The sequence below is a fragment of the Oncorhynchus kisutch genome, linkage group LG6 (genome assembly GCF_002021735.2).
Source record: "Oncorhynchus kisutch isolate 150728-3 linkage group LG6, Okis_V2, whole genome shotgun sequence".
In the NCBI taxonomy this organism is placed as follows: domain Eukaryota; kingdom Metazoa; phylum Chordata; class Actinopteri; order Salmoniformes; family Salmonidae; genus Oncorhynchus; species Oncorhynchus kisutch.
The window spans coordinates 47,468,244-47,484,178 of record NC_034179.2 but is presented as its reverse complement, the minus strand read 5'-3'; the positions used below and the strand labels follow the sequence as shown (position 1 = coordinate 47,484,178).

Genomic DNA, 15,935 nt, shown 5'->3' with positions numbered 1-15,935 from the left:
CAACTTTCTTGGTGTGTTTGGACAATGATAGTGTTGTGTCTGGACTATCATTAAATGTGATGACTGTTATTTTATCAAATCAATTCCCTATGTGTAATTATTATTACTTGATTAAACTAATCATGTACACTTTAATTAACCAGGAAATCGGGGCACCACGGGCAAATGTTTATGGAGCCTCTATTTCCTGAATCAACTCTTCAGAAATGGTCATATCTTATCGATTACTCTTCTATTAATGTATCGTTATTACCTCATCAGTTCTCATTACTGAATGTCGCAAACCCTTGGATATCTGCACAAACCCTAGCCTAAATGATGAATCGGCAATATACAAATTGGCTTAATTATTTATTTACTAACTAAATAATCAAAGAAATACATAACAAACAAACAGTAGATATTGGTTACTAACACAATGCATTGATAAGCCCCTAGTGGGCTAAACCGGTATGACTGCTTGCTAGACAATTGAAAGGGGTGGAGTCAGAAAAGAGCGGGAGAGACAAAATGGATTGACAACACACAGTTGATAATTACAGTTGATGTCGGAAGTTTAGATACACTTAGGTTGGAGTCATTAAAACTCGTTTTTCAACCACTCCACAAATTTCTTGTTAACAAATTATAGTTTTGGCAAGTCGGTTAGGACATCTACTTTGTGCATGACACAAGTCATTTTTACAACAATTGTTTACAGACAGATTATTTCACTTAAAATTCACTGTATCACAATTCCTGTGGGGCAGAAGTTTACATACACTAAGTTGACTGTGCCTTTAAACAGCTTGGAATTATGTCAATTATGTCAAATTATGTCATGGCTTTATAAGCTTCTGATAGGTTAATTGATATAATTCAAGTCAATTGGCGATGTACCTGTGGATGTTTTTCAAGGTCTACCTTCAAGGTCTACCTGCCTCTTTGCTTGACATCATGGCAAAATCAAAAGAAATCAGCCAAGACCTCAGAAAAAAATTGTAGACCTCCACAAGTCTGGTTCATCCTTGGGAGCAATTTCCCAACACCTGAAGGTACCACGTTCATCTGTACAAACAATACTAGGCAAGTATAAACACCATGGGACCACGCAGCTGTCATACTGCTCAGGAAGGAGACACGTTCTGTCTCCTAGAGATGAACGTACTTTGGTGCGAAAAGTGCAAATCAATCCCAGAACAACAGCAAAGGACCTTGTGAAGATGCTGGAGGAAACAGGTACAAAAGTATCTATATCCACAGTAAAACGAGTCCTATATCAACGTAACCTGAAAGGCCGCTCAGAAAGGAAGAAGCCACTACTCAAAAACCGCCATAAAAAAGCCAGACTACGGTTTGCAACTGCACATGTGGACAAAGACCGTGCTTTTTGGAGAAATGTCCTCTGGTCTGATTAAACAAAAATATAACTGTTTGGCCATAATCACCATCGGTATGTTTAGAGGAAAAAGGGGAGGCTTGCAAGCCGAAGAACACCATCCCAAGGGGGGTGGCAGCATCATGTTGTGGGGGTGCTTTGCTGCAGGAGGGACTGATGTACTTCACAAAATAGATGGCAGGAAAATTATGTGGATATATTGAAGCATCACCTCAAGACATCAGTCTGGAAGTTAAAGCTTGGTCGCAAATGGGTCTTCAAATGGACAATGACCCTAAGCATACTTCCATAATTGTGTTTTAAGGAGTACAAAGTCAAGGTATTGGAGGGCCATCACAAAGCCCTGACCTCAATCCGATAGAACATTTGTGGGCATAACTGAAATACGCGTGCGAGCAAGGAGGCCTACAAACTTGACTCAGTTCCACTAGCTCTGTCAGGGCGAATGGGCCAAAATTCACCCAACTTATTGTGGGAATGCTACCCGAAACGTTTGACCCAAGTTAAACAATTTAAAGGCAATGCTACCAAATACTAATTGAGTGTATGTAAACTTCTGACACACTGGGAATGTGATGAAAGAAATAAAAGCTGAAAGAAATCATTCTCTCTGCTATTATTCTGACATTTCACATTCTTATATTGAAATGGTGATCCTAACTGACCTAAGACAGGGCATTTTTACTTGGATTAAATGTCAGGAATTGTGAAAAACTGAGTTCACATACACCTTAGCCAAATACATTTAAACATCCGACTTCAACTGTATATTCATCGAAATGCTAATCCTTTGCACATGGCCGCTCATTCGAGAATCAATACAATGTATATATTTATGCCCATATGTTGTTGTCTTCTCTGTGAGAATCGCCGGCGCGTATGCTGGAGAGTCAGTTCATCAGAGTCTCTGGTTAACTTCCCCAGAGGTCATAATGTATTTCGTAGTTGGTGCTTTCTCAGCGGCTCTGGATAGTGTCTGTTGTAATGGATACGTCAGGTGTACAGATGGTTGTTGAATAGAATAGATGCTTCCGTGGTTGACGGTATTCTCGTACTAGACTTTTGTAATTTCCAGCTGCGGACTAGTAATTATACGTCTAGGATTTGCTCTTGTTGTGTAGTGATCGATTAGTTTCCATTTCAACATGTAGCATCAGCTCCATATTTTCTGGTCTAATGGCCTATAGAATTGTAGCCATTCCAACATGGGGACTCCATCACAGCGTTCTCCGACTTCATGTAAATGTTGTAGGACGTGGTTTTACACACTTCTGAGAAAAGGGCAGTCCATGATGCCGACCTAATGTCTATGCTCACTTGGGCGTGGCCATTGATTTGGTTAACTTCATATGAAAACCCATATTTTCTCATTTAGAAGGTTAACATCACATTACATCTTTGCACAAATTGTTCCATGTTTAATCACATACGTTTCACAATATCTAGATGTGAACCCCATAATTAAGAAGTGTACACAACCAAGGACACAGTAATGAATGTTTCCTGTCTTTCATGAGATCACCAAATGAAACACGCTCACCATGACTGTCCCTTAAGTTTCCAACAACCACATCCACGCTTTCAAAAATAGAAATATTGTTTAATTTTTCAAACTTTTGATGTCCAAGTGTCTCTGTGTTCCACAGTTTACATTACAGAGCATAGGAGCAGTGCATTTTATGACTGACCATAAAACAGCCGACTTCCCGCTCTCCTCCTCCAAGAGAGAGAGAGAGCACCCTGTAGAGCAGACCCACTGTAACCTGATCCTTCAGATCATCACAGGAGAGTTATGACAATAGTTTGTTGTTGATGTGGACACCAAGGAACTTCAAACTCTCGACCCACTCCACTACAGCCCTGTCGATGTGAATGGGGGCGTGTTCGGCACTCCTTTTCCTGTAGTCCATGATCATCTCCTTTGTCTTGCTCACGTTGAGGGAGAGGTTGTCGTCCTGGCACCACACTGCTGTCTCATCGTTGTCGGTCAGGCCTACCCCCATTGTGTCATCAGCAAACTTAATGATTGTGTTGGAGTCGTGCTTTGCCACACAGTCGTGGGTGAACAGGGAGTACAGGGGGGGGACTAATCACACACCCCTGCGGGGCCCCCGTGTTGAGGATCAGCGTGGAAGATGTGGTGTTGCTACCCTTACCATCTGGGGATGACCCGTCAGGATGTCCAGGATCCAGTTGCAGAGGGAGGTGATTAGTCCCATGGTCCTTAGCTTAGTGATGAGCTTTGTGGGCACTATGGTGTTGAACGCTGAGCTTTAATCAATTAACATCATTCTCTCATAGGTGTTCCCTTTGGTCAAGGTGTGCAATGGCAATGTGGAGTGTGATTGAGATTGCGTCATCTGTGTCATCTATTGGGGCGGTATGTGAATTGGAGTGTGTCTAGGGTTTCTGGGTTAATGGTGTTGATGTGAGCCATGACCAGCCTTTCAAAGCATTTAATTTGTCACTAATGTGTTTTGCCTACATTTTAAAGCCAGGTAGCAGTCTCTGAGGATAAATAGAAGGCGATTTCCTATTGTCATTTGATTTGGCCTTCTCGCTGTTAAAAGTAAATAAAAACGATAGAATCAGGCCCACTTTATCAAGCTAAGTGCAATAACATTAATGCTGGGACCTGTTGGAAAACACATTTAACTGTGATATAGTTCTGTCTTTTTGTGCCGACATTGGTATATATTTAAGATAATGGACCATGCTGGGCTGCTTTATATATTTGCCCACAAAAGTAGTATGAGTAGATCCGTGCAAAAGATGGTCCCAGTTATATTACCACATTAAGCCTAATAGGTTTAAAGCCTTCATTTGACATGGTTTGGCATAACATCTAGGCCAATAATTGATCATATTTTCATCTTCAATCACAAAGCGTGATCAATCTTCTGGGCGAAGGCGGCGCTTCGGAGCATTTAGCATTTCCTGATAGAGGAAAAGATGACTTTCTTCCATAGCCTGGTTACATGTTCGTTATACAAGGAACTAAGAATAGTGACTGCTTTTAATGTCGACCATGTGTTGCTCTGTGTTAAGCATGCCGTTGTTGTATGACAGCATACAGTCATTATGTGTTCATCATAAGTGTAATGAAAACAATATGTACCATGTTAATGTAAAAGAAACATGTGAGGACCTGGTGGTTAATTCTTTAAACATAACATACAGTATTTAACCCCTTTTTTTGATAGTCACAAAACTACCTTCATACTTCCCTAACTTTTTAATTTATTTATCCGTTACTGGTTATCTTCGGACGAGTGACATTTGTGAGGGTCGTAGAGCAAAATGGAGAACTCCATCGAGTTCGTGAGAATATCCCCTTTCCACATTGGGTTCCTATTAGTTTGTAGCCTAAATAGTTTGGATGCTACCAGACAGAAGTTGGCACATCGACGGTACCGACGTCAGACGAGTCTCCTGACACTTGTGGCTTTCTTTGCCACGTTTCATCGCAGATTCAGAAGTACTTGGTGTATTGAGACGGATCCAAGGCAAAATATCTCTAGCTTAAACTGACAGATTTTGATGGGGATTTTTTGTTATGTAACTAAGATTGACGCACAAATGTGTCAATCGACTCTAGGAGGTTAACACCACATTCATAAACATGTACTTCGTGGACTTCTGATAGGTGCACACACTCGGGGAATTGAACCAGGGTCTGTAGTGACACCTCTAGCACTGAGATGCAATGCCTGGTTTGATTCCAGGCTGTATCACAACCGGCCGTGATTGGGAGTCCCATTGGGCGGCGCACATTTGGCCCAGCGTTGTCCGGGTTAGTGTTTGACTGGGGTAGGCTGTCATTGTAAGTAAGCATTTGTTCTTAACTGACTTCACTAGTTAAATAAGAATAAATAAATACCAGTATCTCACTTGTCTTTTTTTCAAAGATCCTACCACTGAGTACAAATAATGTTTCAACACTTGTGTTCGGTTGATCTGCAAGTCATCACAAAATAGTCTGAAGGGGACAAGGTTGGCTATTTTGAATGTGGTGACACAATTGATCCAATTAACAATCTTTGTTGTTTGGCCTTATTTTGCCCCCCAAAGTTTCTTTGGATTGCTGCTTAATCATCCCTGAAGTTATTCTAAGCACAGGCCCATTTACACTTAGCCCCAGCACACCACTGCTTAATGCTTTCTTGTTGTCTGGATCCTCCCTCACCTCTTGTTATGCATTGTACTAGGCTATCGATTTTTGCAAATGGCTTCCTAATTATGGCAGTATTCATTTTGTAAATGCAGTGTCCTACCATATCCCCGTGGGGACGAAAGGAAAATCAGATTTGATGGAAATTGATTCTCGGTTAACACGTTGAATAATTCAATTTTAAACAAAGGGTAAAGCAATCAACAGGGTCGAGTTGGCATGCTCTCACGGATGTTGCTCTTGACTTATAATCGTCACTATTGATTCAAAGGAACCATTGTGGAGAGGCACTCTCTGACTAATCAAACTCAAATCAAATCAAATGTTATTTGTCACATGTGCCGATTATAACAGGTGTAGACATTACAGTGAAATGCTTACTTTCAAGCCCTTAACCAACAATGCAGTTTTAAGAAAATACAAAAAAAGTCAGAGATAAGAATAACAAATAATTAAGGAACAGCAGTAAATATCAGTAGCGGGGCTAAATACAGGTGGTACCGGTACAGAGTCGATGTGCAGGGCCCCCGGTGGCGAGGTAATTTGAGGTAATATGTACATGCAGGTAGGGTTATTAAAGTGACTATGCATTGAAAATAACAGAGAGTAGCAACAGCTTAGAAGAGGCAGGGGGGGTGACTAAGGTGGCTGGAGTCTTTGGCAATTTTTAGGGCCTTCCTCTGACATCGCCTGGTATAGATGTCATGGATGGCAGGAAGCTTGGCCCCGGTGATGTACTGGGCCATATGCACTACCCTCTGTAGTGCCTTGCGGTTGGAGGCCGAGCAGTTGCCATTACCAGGCAGTGATGCAACCCGTCAGAATGCTCTCGATGATGCAGCTGTTAAACCTTTTGAGGATCTGAGGACCCATGACAAATCTTTTCAGTCTCCTGAGGGGGAATAGGTTTTGTTGTGCCTTCTTCACGACTGTCTTGGTGTGCTTGGACAAAGTTAGTTTGTTGGTGATGTGGACGCCAAGGAACTTGAAGCTCTCAACCTGCTCCACTACAGCCGATCGAAGAAAATTGGGATGTACTCAGTCCTTCTTTTCCTGTAGTCCACAATCATCTCCTTTTTCTTGATCACGTTGAGGGAGAGGTTGTTGTCCCTGCACCACACGGTCAGGTCTCTGACCTCCTCCCTATAGTTTGTCTCATCGTTATTGGTGATCAGGCCTACCACTGTTGTGTCATCGGCAAACTTAATGATAGTGTTGGAGTCATGCCTGGCCGTGCAGTCATGAGTGAACAGGGAGAACAGTAGGAGACTGAGCATGCACCCCTGAGGGGCCCCCGTGTTGAGGATCAGCTTTGCGTATGTGTTGTTACCTACCCTTACCACTTGGGGCGGCCCGTCAGGAAGTCCAGGATCCAGTTGCAGAGGGAGATGTTTTGTCCCAGGGTCCTTAGCTTAGTGATGAGCTTTGCAGGCACTATGGTATTCTATGCTGAGCTGTAGTCAATGAATAGCATTCTCACATAGGTGTTCGTTTTGTCCAGGTGTGAAAGAGCAGTGTGGAGTGCAATAGAGATTGCATCATCTCTGGATCTGTTGGGGTGGTATTCAAATTGGAGTGGGTCTAGAGTTTCTGAGATAATTGTGTTGATGTGAGCCATGTCCAGCCTTTCAAAGCATTTCATGGCTACAGTTGTGAGTGCTGCTGGTCGGAAGTCATTTAGGCAGGTTACCATAGTGTTCTTGGGTACAGGTACTATGGTGGTCTGCTTGAAACATTTTGGTATTACAGACTCAGACAGGGAGAGGTTGAAAATTTCAGTGAAGACACTTGCTTGTTGGGCAGCGCATGCTCGGAGTACATGTCCTGGTAATCCGTCTGGCCCTGCGGCCTTGTGAATGTTGATTTGTTTAAAGGTCTTACTCACACAGTCGTCCGGAACAGCTGATGCTCTCATGTATGTTCCAGTGTTCTTGCCTCGAAGCGAGCATATAAGTTATTTAGCTCATCTGGTAGGCTTGTGTCACTGGGCAGCTCACGGCTGTGCTTCCCTTTGTAGTCTTTAATAGTTTGCAAGCCCTGCCATATCTGACAACCGTCAGAGCCGGTGTAGTACGGTTTGGTCTTTGTCCTGCATTGACACTTTGCCTGTTTGATGGTTTGTCGGAGGGCATTGCGGGATTTCTTATACACTTCCGGGTTAGAGTCCCGCTCCTTGATAGCAGCAGCTCTACCCTTTAGTTGAGTGCGAATGTTGCCTGTAATCCATGGATTCTGATTGGAATATGTACGTACAGTCACTTGGTGACGACGTCATCGATGCACTTATTGATGAAGCCAGTGACTGATGTGGTGTACTCCTCAATGCCATCGGGAAGAATTCTGGAACATATTCCAGTCTGTGCTAGCAAAGCATTCCTGTAGTTTAGCATCTGCTTCATCTGACCACTTTTTTATAGACCGAGTCACTTGTGCTTCCTTCTTTAATTTCTGCTTGTAAGCAGGAATCAGGAGGATATAATTATGGTCCGATTTGCCATAATGTACATAATAAGTTACAAATAATGTGAAAAAACAAACAAAATAGCACAGTTGGTTAAGAGCCAATAAAACGGCATCCATCCTCTCCGGCGCCATCTTGAATACATCATTTGACTGCCACATTTGTCTTTGCCTAGTCTATAGGGTTATGCGGTAGCGATTTTAGCATGTAAATGTTGGAGGGGCAAACCCACTACACAACACATCACTAAACAATACATTCATTGCACTATAACGGTGACCAACAGGTCCCACACACAGTTGGATCCTACATAAAGCTATCCCAACAGCAGAGTCCCAACAACAGCGGTCCCATCACCTTACCACTGCTACACTTGGCTATCAGCGGAGCCTTGTCTGGCAACGAAACAGTTAATTCATCCTCATTTACAGCCTTTTAAAAAAACATAGCTGATATGGCTAACTTGCTTAAACAAATGTGGTTTCTACTGACAATTTAGATGTGCAAACTACGGCATAAGGGGACGATGAGTGGATAAGAGGCATTCCGTCATTTCGATTAGGACATTAATGAGCAAGATAGGACGGACATAGTCAATATAACTATTTGTTCAGCACTTTTGAAATGTACAGAGACAGAATTCATAACATGGGCCGTTCTTACAGTATTCTCCCTGTACACCAAGTCAGAACCGTAGGATAAATAAACGGGGCTTATAAGCAGACAATGCAAGCTTTTACAATATTCAATGATTATGTTTCTCTAAAACAGGCTTTTGGCTACATGTGCACCAAGTCAGAACAGTAGGCGAAATTAGGGTGAGGCACATGGACTCTAACAGCTTACTACACAAGATACACTTAGTATTACTTTCTTAGCTACAGTATACATATCTCCCAGGCATATTACGTCATTTATGCAGCAGTATACAATACATTTTTGGACTCACCTTGTTGTGCTGTATTCACTTGAACAGGAAGGTGGCGTGGCGGTCCTACGTGGGCAATTTCTTTGCCATTCTTTGTCATCAAAGTCAGGCATTCTCTGGATTTATGGTGCATTCAAGACAGCTGGGAACTCTGGGGGGGAAACAAAGTCGAATCATGATGACGTCAGTGATCTTCAGGTCGGAGCTCTAGAAACACCCAGGCCCTGCATGTCCCCAGGCACCCTCATTTATTGACTTCTGTGATCGAAAAAGCCTTGGTTTCATGCATGTCAACATCAGAAGCCTCCTCCCTAAGTTTGTTTTACTCACTGCTTTAGCACACTCTGCTAATTCTGATGTCCTTGCCGTGTCTGAATCCTGGCTTAGGAAGTCCACCAAAAATTCTGAGAATTCCATACCCAACTATAACATTTTCCGTCAAGATAGAACTGCCAAAGGGGGAGGAGTTGTAGTCTACTGCAGAGATAGCCTGCAAAGTAATGTCATACATTCCAGGTCCATACCCAAACAGTTCGAACTACTAATTTTAAAAATGACTCTCTCCAGAAATAAGTCTCTCACTGTTGCCGCCTGCTACCGACCCCCCTCAGCTCCCAGCTGTGCCCTGGACACCATTTGTGAATTGATCGCCCCCCATCTAGCTTCAGAGTTTGTTCTGTTAGGTGACCTAAACTGGGATATGCTTAACACCCCGGCAGTCCTACAATCTAAGCTAGATGCCCCCAATCTCACACAAATCATCAAGGAACCCACCAGGTACAACCCTAAATCTGTAAACAAGGGCACCCTCATAGACGTCATCCTGACCAACTGGCTCTCCAAATACACCTCCGCTGTCTTCAACCAGGATCTCAGCGATCACTGCCTCATTGCCTGTATCCGCTACGGGTCAGTCAAACGTCCGCCCCTCATCACTGTCAAACGCTCCCTAAAACACTTCTGCAAGTAGGCCTTTCTAATCGACCTGGCCCGGGTATCCTGGAAGGATATTGATCTCATCCCGTCAGTTGAGAATGCCTGGTCATTCTTTAAAAGTAACTTCCTCACCATTTTAGATAAGCATGCTCCGTTCAAAAAATGCAGAACTAATAACAGATATAGCCCTTGGTTCACTCCAGACCTGACTGTGCTCGACCAGCACAAAAACATCCGGTGGCGGACTGCAATAGCATCGAATAGTCCCCGCGATATGCAACTATTCAGGGAAGTCAGGAACCAATACACGCAGTCAGTCAGGAAAGCAAAGGCTAGCTTCTTCAGGCAGAAATTTGCATCCTGTTGCTCTAACTCCAAAAAGTTCTGGGACACTGTAAAGTCCATGGAGAACAAGAGCACCTCCTCCCAGCTGCCCACTGCACTGAGGCTAGGTAACACGGTCACCACCGATAAATCCATGATTATCGAAAACTTAAACAAGCATTTCTTAACGGCTGACCATGCCTTCCTCCTGGCTACTCCAACCTCGGCCAACAACCCCCCCCCCCCCCCCCCCCGCAGCTACTCGCCCAAGCCTCTCCAGCTTCTCCTTTACCCAAATCCAGATAGCAAATGTTCTGAAAGAGCTGCAAAACCTGGACCCATACAAATCAGCTGGACTTGACAATCTGGACCCTCTATTTCTGAATCTATCCGCCGCCATTGTCGCAACCCCTATTACCAGCCTGTTCACCCTCTCTTACATATCGTCTGAGATCTCCAAGGATTGGAAAGCTGCCGCAGTCATCCCCCTCTTCAGAGGGGGAGACACACTGGACCCAAACTGTTACAGACCTATATCCATCCTGCCCTGCCTATCTAAGGTCTTCGAAAGCCAAGTCAACAAACAGGTCACTGACCATCTCGAATCCCACCGTATCTTCTACGCTGTGCAATCTGGTTTCCGAGCTGGTCACTGGTGCACCTCAGCCACGCTCAAGGTACTAAACGATATCATAACCGCCATCGATAAAGACAGTACTGTGCAGCCGTCTTCATCGACCTGGCCAAGGCTTTCTGTCAATCACCATATTCTTATCGGCAGACTCAGTAGCATCGGTTTTTCTAATGACTGCCTTGCCTGGTTCACCAACTACTTTGCAGACAGAGTTCAGTGTGTCAAATCGGAGGGCATGTTGTCCGGTCCTCTGGCAGTCTCTATGGGGGTGCCACAGGGTTCAATTCTCTGGCCGACTCTTTTCTCTGTATATATCAATGATGTTGCTCTTGCTGCAGGCGATTCCCTGATCCACCTCTACGCAGACGACACCATTCTGTATACTTCTGGCCCTTCCTTGGACACTAACTATGCTATCTAACCTCCAAACGAGCTTCAATGCCATACAACACTCCTTCCGTGGCCTTCAACTGCTCTTAAACGCTAGTAAAAACCAAATGCATGCTTTTCAACTGTTTGCTGCCTGCACCCACACGCCCGACTAGCATCACCACCCTGGATGGTTCCGACCTAGAATATGTGGACATCTATAAGTACCTAGGTGTCTGGCTAGACTGTAAACTCTCCTTCCAGACTCATATCAAACATCTCCAATCTAAAATCAAATCTAGAGTCGGCTTTCTATTCCGCAACAAAGCCTCCTTCACTCACGCCGCCAAACTTACCCTAGTAAAACTGACTATCCTAACGATCATCTACAAAATAGCCTTCAATACTCTACTCAGCAAACTGGATGCAGTTTATCACAGTGCCATCCGTGTTGTTACTAAAGCACCTTATACCACCCACCACTGCGACCTGTATGGTCTAGTCGGCTGGCCCTCGCTACATATTCTTCGCCAGACCCACTGGCTCCAGGTCATCTACAAGTCCATGCTAGGTAAAGCTCCGCCTTATCTCAGTTCACTGGTCACGATGGCAACACCCACCTGTAGCACGCACTCCAGCAGGTGTATCTCACTGATCATCCCTAAAGCCAATACCTCATTTGGTCCCCTTTCGTTCCAGTTCTCTGCTGCCTGTGACTGGAACGAATTGCAAAAATCGCCCAATTTACCTACCTCATCCCCATACTGTTTATATTTATTTACTTTTCTGCTCTTTTGCACACCAGTATCTCTACCTGTACATGACCATCTGATCATTTATCACTCACAAAATTGTAATTATTCGCCTACCTCCTCATGCCTTTTGCACACAATGTATATAGACTCTTTTTTTTCTACTGTGTTATTGACTTGTTAATTGTTTACTCCATGTGTAACTCTGTGTTGTTGTCTGTTCACACTGCTATGCTTTATCTTGGCCAGGTCGCAGTTGTAAATGAGAACTTGTTCTCAACTAGCCTACCTGGTTAAATAAAGGTGAAATAAAAAAAATGAAAAAAGAGGTCTGAGTTCCCGACTTGAGATTCCGAGTTAGATGACCGTTCAAAACTTATTTTCCCAGTCGTCTTGAACTCACTGAAAACAGATTTCCCAGTTGTGAGTTTCCAGTTGTTTTGAGCGAGGCAGAAGTCATGCTGGATTGACACCATGGCCAATGTTGAATGTTTATCCTTTTAAGCTTGGAAAAGAGATCTGTAAACCCAGACTTGGGACCACACACCCACTCTACTGAATAGCAGGGTAGTGATTGCTTTGCAGTGCTTGCAGTTAGCCACTGATTCCTTCCAAACCACTCATTGTTGGATTTGTTGACTTGATTCATGATGATGACTGCTAGCTAGCTAGCAAAGATTTTGAAAGTAGGATATTGACATGATCAGTCCAATAAAAGCTGCTGTATATATAACATGATTTGACTTAATTGTATCTGTGGCCAATGACCTTTTAGCCTTATTCGATGGGCACTTCTAATGTAACTCTTTGGCAGCACCAAAGGGCTTGACATTTTCAAGCTCTACCCTTAGATTTTCCGGTGACATAGTGTCCCCATGAGTGACAGAACACTGAGCCAATCACTAGAGAACATTACTAATCCCTACGCTCTGTATATTCCATATGCCCCACCTGCATTTTGGAGCTGCCTTACTCAAGAAAACAAAAAAGAGACCATGTTTTTTATTTTTTATTTTTTTAACATTGTTTGCAACCTGATATGTAACACTTATTAATGCTAAAATAAAATGCCAAACAGGCATCCCCCCCAAGCTAGAAGGGTGGGGCTCAAAATTGGTGGGGCTATGTAATATCTGTACAAACTCTTAGAAGAAGAAAGAGAGAGCCTCAACTGTAGGCTAGTTGAAGGATTTTAACCCAGGTCTGGGAGCTGAATATTCCCGGATCATGGGGTGAAGTGTTGAAGTGATAGCTCCAGCCATGTGAATCACTGTCGCAGCCCTTTAGCAATCCTCTGCTACGGAGCTGTGCTGTGATAGCTACAGTAGCAAGGCATATCTCTCCCCTTGGCATGCTCAAGACAATAAGACACAACCACAGTTTCTTGCAAATCAGTGGACACATCCAACAGGGCTGATTTAAATTTACTCTAACCGAGAACCATGTGAGATACGGAACTCCAAAATGATCTTGGTGTAGCCTAGAGGTCATTCAGGTTGATTAATACTGATGGCCCACAATAACGCAGTTAATAAAGCTAACCAGGACGCACAGAAAGGGCGTTGTTAACAAGGCCTTCCATTTGAAGAAGACACGTCACCCACACAACATATCCCTAAAGCGCATTTACTCAATTTCCACCCGTGTAACTCTCATTCCCTACATGAACGATTCGGGTGTCTGGTTTTCTCAGTTCTAGTTGTCAAGCGTCGTTTCGCCAAGCTACCTGTTTCACAAGGAGTGTCACGGATAAAGGAGTAGAATATTCTGTGTGTGATGTTGAGACAAACAGGCAGAACTTATTTAGGCTGTCAGCTCTCATCATGCTGTTTCCAGTAAGGCCCTTTATGAGAAGTGCTGTACTGCAGATAGGGACTTGGCTCCCCAATTTCATTACAATGCTGCCATTTTCCCTTTGAATAACAGACTTACCTTCTCTCTGCGGAGGGATGGATAATTTCAGATCCAGGTCAAGGTTGGCTGTAATGGTCTTGTAAACCGGGAACCTACTGTAGGGCCTATACTGCTGCTCGGTGCAGAATGTGTCTTTTAAATGTGATTGTTTCGTCGCAAATTGGAGCAATAGTAAAGGTGGTATATTAAACATATATAGTATGTTGGTCTGCTGGTATAGTCATTCCACAGTTGATTCAATAGTTTTATATCATCTTACAAGAAGATAAATCATTCAAAAGCAGAATTTATTGAATGTTTTAGTACATATTAAATGTATGGAATGAAACCGGGTGAAAAGATAAATGGTAATCTTTGCCCAGTCGAAACTAACGCTTGTTCAAGTACACAGTTTGTTTACTGTACATGTGGTTAATGTAATGGATGTTTGAAATGGAAGGAGGTGTAACGTTCGTCATTGTTACGGTTTTCTTCTATATCCTCCTCTGACGAAGAGGTAGAACAAGGATCGGACCAAAACGCAGCGTGTTGATTGAGATTCATGTTTAATAAAACAAAGAAACACGAACTTACACGAACACTACAAAAACAATAAACGAAACCGAAACAGCCTATCTGGTGCAAACTAACTGAGAGTATACATAGGACACTAAGGACAATCACCCACAACAAACTCAAAGAATATGGCTGCCTAAATATGGTTCCCAATCAGAGACAACGATAAACACCTGCCTCTAATTGAGAACCACTCCAGACAGCCATAGACTTTGCTAGATAACCCACTACGCTACAATCCCAATACTAACACCAAAACCCCAAGACAAAACACACCACAATTACAAAAACCCCATGCCACACCCTGGCCTGACCAAATACATAAAGATAAACACAAAATACTTTGACACGGGCGTGACAGTCATCTTCCTCTGATGAGGAGTAAGAGAGGTCGAACCAATTTGCAGCGTGGTAAGTGTCCATTTTAATAAGACAAAATGAACACTACAAAAATACAAATGACAAAGTGAAACAAACGAAACGGTCCCGTGTGGAAACAAACACTAACACGGAAGATAATCACCCACGAAACACAATAGAAAACAACTACCTAAATATGGTTCTCCATCAGGGACAACGATTGACAGCTGCCTCTGACTGAGAACCATACCAGGCCAAACACAGAAATAGCAAATCATAGAAAAACTAACATAGACAACCCACCCAACTCACACCCTGACCATACTAAAACAAAGACATAACAAAAGAACTAAGGTCAGAATGTGACAGGAGGGAATGTTCACATCGTATATTTGACCACTCTACTGTATGTGTGCTAGCCATAACCTGCTGGTACTTATGCACATATATGGGCCATGGTAATGATAATGGAAATGTCATGTAAAGGTTATGATGTTCATAGAAATGTCATGAACAGATTTTGCTTCATCGACACCCAATGAGACAGTTGTAATGTCTTGCCATGGGGCTCTTTTATAAAAGAACTGTCACATCTCGACCGTATAGTCTTTATCAAAGCGTAGCTTATTAAAGGCTCATCGATCACCTTGAAAGAAGTTCAACTCACTTCTGGAGTTTCCAGAGTTCAGTCACATTCATTTAAGTGATGACTCACCTGAGGCTTACATTGTGAAGGCCTTCATGCCTCCTTCATTTGACAGTTTTTAGAACCATGTTGACGCACTGCCGTTAATGTTCATATCTTTTGATAAACACCCCTCAAACATAAAACACTCTGACACACATGCTCACGCATGTGCATGGAGATCTCATGCATGGTCGGGTAGCTCCTAAAAGTCGATAGGAATGCCACATTTCTGGACCTCATCGGTTATTCCAAAACAACAGATGGGCACAAGCAGCAGCCTAATTGTTTCATTTTCTGATTGTTTCGAATAAATAATGCCTTATACTTGACAGAACATCTGTTTACGCTGATAGCCTACTCATTAGCGTATTTAATGTTCAAATGCAGCCCTGAACCCCATTAAGCCCCTTGTAAATTAATTAAATGACTGGATTTGGTGCTGGCTCCTGCTGTGTTTTTGGTAAC

The 15,935-nt window shown here is 43.1% G+C and overlaps 1 protein-coding gene across 2 annotated transcripts in view; it reads left to right on the top strand.

The window, feature by feature from the left end:
• The window catches only part of LOC109892926 (transmembrane protein 132E), a 373,494-nt gene that overhangs the window by 303,343 nt on the left and 54,216 nt on the right, over positions 1-15,935 (top strand). The gene's annotated exons all lie outside the window — the stretch shown is intronic.